This window comes from Myotis lucifugus, unplaced genomic scaffold (genome assembly GCF_000147115.1).
Source record: "Myotis lucifugus unplaced genomic scaffold, Myoluc2.0 scaffold_50, whole genome shotgun sequence".
Lineage (NCBI taxonomy): Eukaryota > Metazoa > Chordata > Mammalia > Chiroptera > Vespertilionidae > Myotis > Myotis lucifugus.
The window spans coordinates 5764211-5777913 of NW_005871098.1; positions in this window are offsets into that span (position 1 = coordinate 5764211).

Sequence of the window (13703 nt, forward strand, 5' to 3'; positions counted from 1 at the left end):
ATAAATGACAGAGACAAAAAAAATACAAAATATCAATAAAACCAAGAGCTGGTTCTTTGAAAGTATAAATAAGATTGATGAACCTCTAGCAAAGCTCAACAAGAAACAAAGAGATAGGACCCAAATAAACAAAATCAGAAATGAAATGGGTGAAGTAACAACCAACCCCACAGACATACAAAAGATTGTAAAAAAAAAAAAAAAAAATACTATGAACAACTCTACTCCAACAAACTGGACAATCTTGATGAAATGGACATATTCCTAGAAAAATACAAGCTTCCAAAATTCAATCAGGAATAATAAAACAACCTGAATAGGCCAATACCTTCTGATAAAATTGCAACAGTAATCAAAAAACTTCCAGCAAAACAAAAGCCCTGGACTGGACAGCTTCACAGGGGAGTTTTACAAAGCATTCAAAGAAGAACTAAAACCTATCCTTCTCAGACTATTCCAAAAAATTCAAGAGAAAGGAACACTTCCAAACTCTTTCTACAAAGCCAGAATTACCCTAATCCCAAAACCAGATAAAGACACTACAAAGAAAGAAAATTACAGGCCAATATACCTGATGAACATGATGCTAAAATCCTCAACAAAATTCTAGCAAATCAGATACAGCTTTACATTAGAAAGATCTTACACCATGACCAAGTAGGATTTTTTTCCAGGGATGCAAGGCTGGTACAATATCTGCAAATCAATAAATGTGATATATCACATTAACAAATTGAGAGACATAAATCACATAATCATATCAATTGATGCAGAAAAGGCATTAAAAAAATCAACACCCTTTCCTAATAAAAACTCTCAGCAGGAAGAATATACCGTGCTGATGAATTGGTAGACTCAACATCATAAAATGTCCATACTACCCAAAGCAATCTATAGATTCAATGCATTCCCCTTTAAAATGCCAATGGCATATTTCACAGACCTAGAACAAACTCTCCAAAAATTCATCTGAAATAAAAAAAAGACACCAAATAGCTGCAACAATACTGAGAAAGAAGAACAAAGTTGGAGGGATCACAATACCAGATATCAAGCTATCTTACATGGTCACTGTCCTCAAAACTGCCTGGTACCGGCACAAGAACAGACATATAGACCAATGTAACAGAACAGAGAATCCAGAAATCGGCCCAAGCATTTATGCTCAATTAATTTTTTTTTCAAGTTGGAATTTCTTTTTTTTATTGTTTTATTGCTTAAAGTATTACAAAAAGTATTACATATGCTTCTTTTTGTTTCCCCGCCCTTGACAATCCCCTGGCCTCCCCTACCCCCAGTGTCTTATGTCCATTGGTTATGCTTATATGCATGCATACAAGTCCTTCGGTTGATCTCTTACCCCCTCCCTCCTGGCCCCCAACCCTCCTCGGCCTTCCCACTGCAGTCTGACAATCTGTTTGAGGCAGCTCTGCCTCTGTATCTATTATTGTTCATAAGTTTATAATGGTCTTTATTATCCATGAATGAGTGAGATCATGTGGTATTTTTCCTTCATTGACTGGCTTATTTCACTTAGCATAATGCTCTCCAGTTCCATCTATGCTGTTGCAAATGGTAAGAGTTCCTTCTTTTTTACAGCAGCATAGTATTCCATCGTGTAGATGTACCACAGTTTTCTAATCCATTCATCTACTGATGGGCACTTAGGCTGTTTCCAGATCTTAGCTATGGTGAATTGTGCTGCTATGAACATCTGGGTGCATATATCCTTTCTGATTGGTGTTTCTAGTTTCTTGGGATATATTCCTAGAAGTGGGATCACTGGGTAAATGGGAGTTCCATTTTTAGTTTTTTGAGGCAACTCCATACTGTCTTCCATAGTGGCTGCACCAGTCTGCATTCCCACCAGCAGTGCACGAGTGTTCCTTTTTCTCCACATCCTCTCCAGCACTTGTCATTTGTGGATTTGTTGATGATAGCCATTCTGACAGGTGTGAGATGGTACCTCATTGTTGTTTTGATTTGCATCTCTCAGATGATTAGTGACTTTGAGAATGTTTTCATATGTCTCTTGGCTTTCTGAATGTCCTCTTTTGAAAGGTGTCTATTTAGATCCTTTGCCCATTTTTTGATTGGATTGTTTATCTTCCTTTTGTTGAGTTGTATGAGTTCCCTATAAATTTTGGAGATTAGGCCCTTATCAGATATGACATTGGCAAATATGTTTTCCCACGCAGTGGGCTTTCTTGTTGTTTTATTGATGGTTTCTTTTGCTGTGCAGAAGCTTTTTATTTTGATGTAGTCCCATTTGTTCATTTTCTCTTTAGTTTCAAGTGCCCTAGGAGCTGTATCAGTGAAGAAATTGCTTTGGCATATGTCTGAGATTTTGTTGCCTTTGGATTCTTCTAGAATTTTTATGGTTTCCCGTCGTACATTTAAGTCCTTTATCCATTTTGAGTTAATTTTTGTGTATGGTGTAAGTTGGTGGTCTAGTTTCATTTTCTTACATGTATCTGTCCAATTTTCCCAACACCATTTATTGAAGAGGCTATCTTGGCTCCATTGTATGTTCTTGCCTCCTTTGTCAAATATTAATTGAGCATATTGGTTCAGGCCGATTTCTGGGCTCTCTATTCTATTCCATTGATCTATATGTCTGTTCTTGTGCCAGTACCAGGCAGTTTTGAGAACAGTGGCTTTGTAATACAGCTTGATATCTGGTATTGAGATCCCACCTACTTTGTTCTTTCTCAGGATCGCTGCAGCTATTCGGGGTCTTTTTTTATTCCAGATGAATTTTTGGAGCGTTCGTTCTAGATCTGTGAAGTATGCCGTTGGTATTTTAATGGGAAGTGCATTGAATTTATAGATTGCTTTGTGTAGTATGGACATTTTAATTATGTTGATTCTACCAATCCATGAACACGGTATGTTCTTCCATCTGTTTATGTCTTCCTCTATCTCTTTTTTCAACGTCCTGTATTTTTCTGAGTAGAGGTCTTTTACCTCTTTAGTTAAGTTTATTCCTAGGTAGCTTAATTTTTTTGGTGCGATGGTAAATGGAATTGTTTTTTTAGTCTCACTTTCTGAAAGTTCACTATTGGTGTATAGAAATGCCTCATATTTCTTGGGGTTAATTTTGTATCCTGCTACATTGCCAAATTCATGTATTAAGTCTAGTAATTTTTTGATGGAGTCTTTAGGGTTTTGTATGTATAATATCATGTTGTCTGCAAATAAGGACAGTTTTAGTTCCTCTTTTTCAATTTGGATGCCTTTTATTTCTTCTTCTTGTCTAATTGCAATGGCTAATACTTCCAGTACTATGTTGAACAAGAGTGGTGAGAGTGGGCATCCCTGTCTTGTTCCTGTTCTTAGGGGAAATGGTGTTAGTTTTTGTCCATTGAGTATGATGTTGGCTGTGGGCTTGTCATATATGGCTTTTATTATGTTGAGATATGTTCCTTCTATTCCCACCTTGCTGAGAGTTTTTATCAAAAATGGGTGTTGGTCAATTAATATTTGACAAAGGAGGCAAGAGCATACAATGGAGTAAGACAGTCTCTTCAATAAAGAGTGTTAGAAAAATTGGACAGATACATGCAAAAAATATGAACTAGACCACCAACTTATACCATACACAAAAATAAACTCAAAGTTGATAAAGGACTTAAACATAAGACAGGAAACCATAAAAATCTTAGAAGAAGCTATAGGCAGCAAAATAGCAGACATTTGTCATAGCAATATCTTTACCAATACAGCTTCTTGGGCAGTGGAAACCAAGGAGAAAATAAACAAATGGGACTACATAAAAATAACAAGCTTCTGCACAGCAAAAGAAACCATCAATAAAAGAACAAGAAGCCCACTGCATGAGAGAACATATTTGCCAATGTTATCTTCGATAAGGGTTTAATCTCCAAAACTTATAGGGTACTCATACATCTTAACAAACGGAAGATAAACAATCCAATCAAAAAATGGGCAAAGGACCTAAATATACACTTTTCAAAGGAAGACATACAGAAAGCCAAGAGATATAGGAAAACATGCTCAAAGTCACTAATCATCTGAGAGATGCAAATCAAAACAACACCTGTCAGAATGGCTATCATCAACAAATCAACAAATGACAAATGCTGGCAAGGATGCGGAGAAAAAATAACCCTCTTGCACTGTTATGAGAATGCAGACTGGTGCAACCACTGTGGAAAACAGTATGGAGTTTCCTCAAAAAATTAAAAATGGAACTCCCATTTGACCCAGTAATCTCACTTCTAGGAATATATCCCAAGAAAATAGAAACACCAATCAGAAGGGATATATGCACCCCTATGTTCATAGCAGCACAATTTACAATAGATATGATCTAGAAACAGCCTAAGTGCCCATCAGCAAATGAGTGGATTAGAAAACTGTGGTATATCTACACAATGGAATACTATGCTGCTATAAAAAAGTAGGAATTCTTACCATTTGCAGCAGCATGGATGGACCCGGAGAGCATTATGCTAAGTGAAATAAGCCAGTCAGAGAAAGATAAATATCACATGATCTCACTCATTTGTGGAATATATTGGACAATATAAACTGATGAACAAAAATAGATCCAGAGTCATAGAAGCATCGAACAGACTGTCCAACCTATGGAGGAAGGCTAGGGACGAGGGGGTAAGAGATCAACCAAAGGACTTGTATGCATGCAAATGAGCAAAACCAATGAACACAGACAGTAGGGGGATGAAGGCATGTGCTGGGGAGTGGGAACGGCCAGGGAGAGGTCAATGGGGGAGAAAGGAGACTCATGTAATACTTTAACAATAAAGAATTTTTTAAAAATTTAAAGAAGAAGAAACAAATGGGCAAAGTCCTAAATAGACACTTCTTTGAAGTGGACATACAGAAAGCCAAGAGACATATGGAAAAATGCTCAACGTCACTATTATTCTGAGACATGCAAATCAAAATGACAATGAGCTATCACCTCACACCTGTCAGAATGGCCATTATCAACAAATCAACAAAGGAAAAGTGCTGGCGAGCTTGTGGAGAAAAGGGAACCCTCATACACTGCTCTTGGGAAAGCAGACTGGTGCAGTCACTGTGGAAAACAGTATGGAGTTTCTTCAAAAAATTAAAAATGGAACTGCCATTTGACCCAGTCATCCCACTTCTTGAAATATATCCTAAGAAACCCCAAACACTCATCAGCAAGAATATATGCATTCCTATGTTCATAGTAGCACAATTTACAATAGCTAAGACTTGTAAACAGCCTAAGTGCCTGTCAGTAAATGAGTGGATAAGAAACTATGGTACATCTACACAACAGAATACTATGTGGCAATAAAAAAAGAAAGAACCCTTACCATTTGCAATAGCATAGATTGACCTGGAGAGTATTATGCTGAGCAAAATAAGCCAGTCAGAGAAAGATAAGTATCACATGATCTCTCACTCATATATGGAATCTAATGAATCAAATAAACTGATGAACAAAAATAGACACAGAGTCATAGAAGCATAAACAGACTGTGATCTCTCACTCATATATGGAATCTAATGAATCAAATAAACTGATGACCAAAAATAGACCCAGAGTCATAGAAGCATAAACAGACTGTTGAAACTCAGAGGGAAGGCAGGGGAGAGTGGGTGGCAAAAGATCAAACAATGAACTTGTATGCATATATGCATAACCCATGGACACAGATAATGGGGTGATAAGGGACTGGGGGTGGTGGGGACCGGGGTGGGCTGGGAGAGTTCAATGAGGGGAAAAGAGGACATATGTAATACTTTCAACAATAAATAATTTTAAAAATAAATAAAAATGAAAAATATATAGTACAATATGGCCCTAAAAAACTATTAAAAAAAACCACAATCAAAAAAGAAAAATGAAAGACAATTAAATCTGGTAGACTGACCACATTTTAAACCTATTTATATAATTGTTCTAAGCATCAAAACTTCACGTTTTATGGAAGAACAGCTTCTTGGCTTTGATAATATTGTAATATCCCTTACATTTACAGCTCCGTTTTGTACTTTAAAGCACTACGTGCCCTGTTCAACATTCTTATAAAAAGTCCTTTCTAAATTATAGCTATAAGACTGACCGGACCTTTCCCACCTGAACTAATGTAGCTAACATTTCTCTCCCACTTTCTCTCATTCTCTCTCTCCCTTTCTACCTCTCTCTCCCTCCCTCTATCCCCCCCTCCGTTCCTCTCTCTCTCTCTCTCTCTCTCTCTCTCTCTCTCTCTCTCTCTCTCTCTCCTTTCTTCCCCCCCTCTCTTTCTCTCTCTCTCTCACACACACACCCACAAACACGACTGTGTGCTCAGAAAGCAGTGTCATTGCACAACTTGCCTGCCAATCTCCACCATCCAACAAGGTCCTGACATATTTTATGTGTTCAGTGACTGTGAAACGAATGAATGAATGAATGAACGAACAAATGAATGAGTCAGTGAATAATGTCTGAGCCTTTCCAGCCCTGTGACCAGCAGTGGCAGCCAGTTCAGATGAACCACTTGTCTAAACCCTGATTCTGAGTCTCATGGAGGAAATGAGCAGCAGAGAGTCATTCGTTGGAGATCAGGACTGCTGTTATGTCCAAGATTAAGGCAGCCACCCAAGGGATGTGATTTCAGGAGTATCAAAGAAGCTCCTAGTTTAAAAACTAACAGTTCCTTCCCCATCATATCAGTGATGATGGAAATCTGTTTTAAAGGGTCAGTATATTTTATTACACATTTAGTGATAAAGCAACAACTCATAGACACAGACAACAGTATGGTGATTACCAGAGGAGAAGGGAGGTGGGAGCAGGTAGAAATGGGTAAAAGGGGTTTAAATGGTGAGGAAAGGAGACTTGACTTTGCATGAGGAATACAAAATAGAATATATAGATGATGTAATGTAGAATTGTACACTTGAAACCTATATAATTTTGTTAACCACTGTCATACCAATAAATTCAACTTAAAAAATTAAAAAATAAAAAGAGGATGAGAAACCTCAGTTATTGATGTTCTACTTTATGGATAGTGGGTGGGGGCTGAATTTCTGTCAAAAGTTAACTTTTCACCTTATAACCATAGCAACATGAAAGAACACTAAAACAAATCGATATTTGGGCCGATCTCCTGGGGCAGATTTATCAGCCAGGGCTCATGCCTCTGTGAGAGGTCAAGCTGTGCCCTTTTGTACTAACACCTGCGTTAGACACAGCCACATAGCACCCATCTGAGTCATGAGGTTGGGCATGCTTGCTTTTGCCTGTTCTGATTTTTAAAACAACTGGAGATACTGACTTTTAGGTGTTGATGGTACCTGCAAGATTCCAAAGTCCAAATCTTAACTTAGGCTGTGTCCACCCATATAAAGTGGAGGGAATTATCCAGATTATTCAGCCTGTGGCTGAGAAAGCCCTTGATTTGAAGCTAACTGCACGTAGGCAGCCCTCCCTGTGTTGATTGAAGAGTCGATGCCAGTTTGGGATTACCAAGGCATTCCCAGACTCCTGGGTTCAGATCCTGCCTTTACCACTGTAACAGGTTAAAGATGGCCACAAATTTTTTGACACTCTTCTCATGGATAGATGAGGGCTATGCCACTCCCCCTCTGAATCTGAGATGACTCTGTGACAACTCTGACCCCAAAGATATAAAAGTGACAATGTCCCAGTTTCTGGCCCAGGCCTTACAAAGTGCAGTTTCCACTTCTTGTCTCTCTGAGCTTTGACCCACCATGCAAAATCCAACTTCACTGCTGCAAAGACCACACGGAGAGCTAAGACTGTGGGTGGGGAGAGGGGCTGGCTGAGCCCCATCTTACAGCTTTCTCATCAAAGAATGTGAGTGAAGCTCTCTTGGATTCTATGAACCAGTGCAGTGTGGCCGTTAGCTGAACAAGAGCAAACAGTCCAAATCACTGCTGGCTGGGTCAGAAGAACCACCAGGGTATCTCTACCAAACTTCTGACCCACAAAATCATGATATGTAATCAAATGGTTGTTGTTTGAAATACAAAGTTTTTAGGTGGTTTCTGACACATCGATAAATATGCAGAACAACACTTACTAGTTGTTTTGGTTTCCTCATCTCTAAAATAGGGATAGTACTTATTGTTTTGCTGCCTATTTGGGTTGCTCTGGGGACTAAATTAGTTAGTAATACAGAGCCCTTAGATGGGGGTCAGGAATACAGCAGTATGCTGCAAATGTTGGCTTGAATAACAAATCTACTTGGATTCTGAGTTGGAGAAGTCTGAGTGGGCTCCGTGTCCTTAATTTTCCAGGCCATTTGGCCCAGCCTCTCCCAGAAAAGTGGCCCCTTGTGGAAGACTCATGTTAAAATGATCCAAGCATGAAGCACTAACAATGCTCCTAACAGTAAAGCATTAGAGTTCATTGTTCCACCTATTCTCCAGGGCTGACTCCCAACCCTGCTTCCAGCTCAGTGCCCTCATTGTGCACCCGGCTTCTCACTATCTCCTCATATCATACTTAATCCCATCTTGTTACACTTGCTTTGCCTCAAATGACCGCTCACCTTCTCTCTGCCATCATACATCCCATCACAAGCACTTGAGAAATTAAGAAGTTCCAATTTTCCCAAAGTATGTGCTGGGAAATCCTGGTCCTATGAAATATTCTACAACAGAAGAGTTCTGAGGACACCGAAGTTTGGGAAACACTGGATTCTATTTCTCCTAACTTTTCTTCCATAACTACAAGTCAATTTACAAATTAAAAGCCCTAAAACATTATGCCATTCAGAAATCTATTTAACTTTATGTTATCCAGATTTTCAGAAACACTTCTTGACTGTGAAACACTTTTCTGATCAAAGGCTTCTTGGAAAGAGGAACTGCTGAGCTGAGTCCCAGAGGACTCGAAGTGGGAGGCAAGACAAAGGGGCAGAAAAGGAAGTAGGAAGAGGGTCAACTTGATGTGGCAGGAAGACAAGTCAAAGAGGGCTGGGTTTAAGATCTGAGGGCCATGGAAGCCTCCTGAGGGCTTTAAGCAAGAGCTTTTAAGATCACATTTGCATTTTATAAAGATCACTAACTATCACTAAATGCTTTTGATCTTTATGTTTTGATTGGAGACCTATAGTAAACAAAACATGTTGCATTATTACCTAACTAGAGGCCTGGTGCATGAAATTTGTGCACTCGGGGGGGGGGGTCCCTCAGCCCAGCCTGCACCCTCTCACAGTCCAAGAGCCCAGTGATCAATCACCCCTCAAAGGGAGGCCCTGCCCACCCACCACAGCACCACCGGCCGGTGGCCTGGGCCTCCCTCTGTGGGGCGATTGTGGGGCAATGGTGCCCCCCCCCCGTGACCAATCACATCACACCTGCCTTGGCTGGCCTGGCACCAGTGCGTGTCATAGAGTGGTTGTCCAGACAGTCATTCTACTTTTAGGCCATTTGGTTGATTTGCATATTATGCTTTTATTATTATAGATTATTATAGATATTATAGATATCTATAAGCAAATTATAAAAGTTTTGTAAAATGGCTCTTTTTCTTGTTATATGCAATACCCATTGACATTTTCTGTTATTTCTTTCCTCCTTCTGGAAGTCACTTTTGTAAAACTACCCCAAAATCTAGGCCAGCAAAGATGGGGACCTGAACTTTATGACACCTGAATATGAATGTGTTGAGGCCCCTCAACCTCTCCCTGATGTGCTAAATGAATAAATGAGAGTGATTTACTTCAAGACAAGCAGGTGAACCTATTCCTAGTTCTGCTAAGAAGCATTTAAAACACTTAACCTCTGTCATGATTTCCCTTGTCTCTGTCACAAGTAAGAGGTTATAATACTGTTGGGGGCAAAGTAAGACAGATATACACTGAGTGGCCAGATTATTATGACCACCCCATCAGTACTTCGGTGGGCCACCTTTTGCCTTCAATACTGCAGTGATTCTTCTTGGCATTGACTCCACAAGATGTTGAAAGGTGATGCAAGGAATCTGACACCATGCCTGATGAATAGCACTGTTCAGTTCTGTGAGATTTGATGGTTGTGGAACCAGCTGCCTGATGGCTCTTTTAACTTCATCCCACAAATGCTCAATTGGATTGAGATCTGGTGATTGTGGGGGCCACCTAAGCAAGGTAAAGTCTCCCTCATGTTCTTGAAACCACTCCTGCACAATACGAGTACCGTGACATGGCACATTGTCTTGTTGGAAGAAGCCATCTCCATTGGGATATGCCATCAACATGATAGGATGAACTTGATACTTAGGTATGTTGTGCTATTCAGACATTGTTCCACATGAATTAAAGGGCCCAAATCATGCCAGGAAAACATGCCCCAAACCATAACACTGCCCCCACCAGCTTGAAGGGTTGTACTCATGCATGTGGGGTGCATGTTTTCATGCTGTTTCTGCCAAATTCTCACTCTGCCATCTGCATGATGCAACTGGAAACGTGATTCATCAGACCACATGACTTTTTTCCAATGCTCAACTGTCCAATCCTTGTGTTCCTGTGCGAACTGAAGCTGTTTTATCTTGGAAACTGCAGACAGCAAAGGTGTTCGAACAGGCCTTCGGCTTCCATATCCCGTATGATGCAGTGTACAGCTAATTTGCCTACAAACGTCAGGTGGTCATAATAATCTGGCCACTCAGTGTATTTTGTGCACTAGAATAGCACTTGACACATTGGTGGATACATTGTCAAACATAGTCAATGATTGAATTGCATTGCACTGATTGATGAGTTTTTATCCATTGCAGGGCAAAGAAGTCTAGCAGGCTGAGAAATGGTAGTAAGCTTCATCTAAGTATCGCATATGCAGCTGCTGGTGATCAGTCACCTGGAAAACATCTACTTCTGTGCTCTATTGGCTCCAGAATGAAGTGCCTACATCACAGGGAGGTACCCCTGGACTTCCTGCTGCCTAATCCTCTGCAGTTGAACCTCCCAGAGTATGAGGTCTAGGAAAACAGCTACCGTGTTTGCATTCATCTCCCTTTCTTCCCGCAAGATTCCCAACTGTCTTTTTGTCCTTTCCAGAGCTGCCATCTGCTCTCACTGCTGAGATATTCTTTCTACAGAACTTGACCCAAAGTGGGACTCAATCTCACCACCTCCTCCTTGCTGTCTCTAAAAAGGAGGTTGGAGGGCCTCACTGCTAAGCAGAGAGCAAGCAATGAGTCATCAAGTGTGGGCATCACAAGAAGAAGTCCAGAATCTTACATGTTGTCCAGTACCTAGAGTAGTCTGGTGGTGACTCCATTCCCTCTTAAGGGTGAATGTCACCAAGCCTCCCTTCCCCCACCATCCCCTTTCTCTAGATTAGGTGTTCCACTTCTTACATGAAGGTCCAAAGACACAAGAAATAGTTGAACCATAAATGAGTTAGTCACCCATCAAGTGTTTGAAGTCTCAGAAGAGTGACTGTCTTTCGATGCTTCATCACACAGGAAATAAATGACCTAGGGCCTCTCCTTCACAGTTACTCACATCCCACATCATCTTAAAAACCCTGGGAGAAAACTGACTGGTTCACCATATCCTTTACTTTTATCCATTCACTCAGATAGTATAGATTTCCAACTCCAGCTGCTTTTCTAAAAAGTCTAGGACATCAAGGCTATGTGTTGACCAGTGTTATTCAAATGCCATGGTAGTAACTTCTAGATGGAGAAAAAAGGTGAGCTGCCTTGTCCCAAGGTGGTATCTCCCATGGTTAACTCCACCATTACATCCCTAGAACCTTTGTCTTCCTCCAAGGGACTCCCCAGACTCCCCAGCAAAGCTGGTGGGTTATAAATACAGCTCATTAGCATCTGCTTGGAGTGTTAGAAACAACTGTCAGAAAAATAATAACAGATCTTATCTGCTGGTGGTGGGAACACAGCTCTGTTTTCTTTCCTTCCATATGCTTTTCCATATAGCTGAGTTTTCTACAAAAAAAAATCCCATATTATCTTATAACTAGAGGCCCAGTGCACAAAAATTTGTGCACTGGCAGGGGAGGGGGGTGGGGGGGTGACCCTTAGCCCCACTTGTGCCCTCTCACAGTCTGGGACCCCTCGGGAGATAACCACCTGCTGGCTTAGGACCGCTCCCCGGGTGGCAGATGGCAGGCCCAATCCCTCTGTGCCTGCCCCGCCTCCCCGGGTCACGCACACAGCAGGGCTGATCCGGGGGTTGGGGAGCCGCCCCGGGTCGGGTCGCACACGAATGCCTGCCGCCCCGGGTCACAGATAGCAGGCCCAGATGGCAGCAGGGCAGGCTGGATGACACTGTCCCGCCCTGCCTCCAGTATGCAAATTAGCCGCCATCTTTGTTGGCAGTTAATTTGCATATCGTGCTGATTAGCCAATGGGAGGCATAGCGAAGGTATGGTCAATTACCATGTTTGTCTATTATTATATGTTATAATAAGAAAAATATCACAATTGTTTTTTCTTCAGAAAAAAGTATGTTTCACTGTGTCCAGATACTGTACACATAGTGTCATTCTATTGAAAAGATGATTTTTTTATTTCTAAAAGGGAAAGTCTATTAATCTCACCACCAGACTATAGCCTGGGTTTTAGTGACAGAGTCTTGATTTAAAATTTAAGCTCTCCCTTATGCTGGAATGACTTTGGAGTGTCTTTACCTGCACAGAAGAAATGATACTTTCTTCACAGGAGGGTGAGGGGCAGTTAGAGTGCTCCTTTGTACTCAGTTTATTATGTATCAATAAACATTTGCTGTTTTTCTTCTCACTCCAAATCTGAGTTTTCCAAAAGTATCTCTTATAGAACAATCAGTACATATTTCATAGAATCTTTAGAAGGAAACTCAGCATCCATCAAAACTGACATCTCTAGAGTCTGGCCCACAGCTTCCCTGGCCAAGGGTCCCTGAGCCTTAGCAGAATGCAGCTCACTGCTTCCCGGGGAGGGGTAGCCAACTCCATTGTAGGACAGGATTCGCCATGATCATGATAATGATGCTTTTTATTTAGCTAAAACTCAACTTTCTATAAAATTCTACCTATTGTTCTTTATTCTAAACTATAGACTTTCAAAGAAGAGATAGTAGGCTCCCTGTTCAACCCCATAGTTCTTCATAACACCAGTACCAAACAGGTCCTTGCATAACATAGGGCTTAGTCTAAGCATGACAGAGACCTTCAGTGACACAAATATCACAAATTAGTAACTGAATCTTGCCCCTGGCCACTGGCAGTTTCCATAAAGGTCCATCTTACTGCCACCTTCCTTCATTCTCTACCTGCTCTTCCAACTTTGCCCGCTCTGCCTCCAATCTACTCACCAGTGTCCTCTCCTCTATCCATCGCCAACCTTTTTTCCCCTTAAAGGTAGGAAGATGTAGCTAAACAAGATGATTGGGAAAACTTTTTTCTAATTCTACCATCTCAGGTAGGGAAGGAGGTGGACCTAAACTCAGTAGCAAGTATAGAAATACAGCAATCAGGCAATAAAACAAATAGTTGCACTGATTTTTTTTTAATCCTGTAGGCCTGAGCTCAGTGACACCTGACTGGACCATTGAATTCTCACTTTTATATTGAGGAAAACAATTTCTGGATAGCCTTTCACACACTGTCCATTACTGACTACTTCGGGGATATGAGGTTAGCTAGGAGGTGATTCAATTTTCTAGTGATTTATAAAAGAGCTGGGAGAATATTTCTTTATTTGGACAGAGGCACTGTCAGAGGAAAGGTGGGTAGTTCCA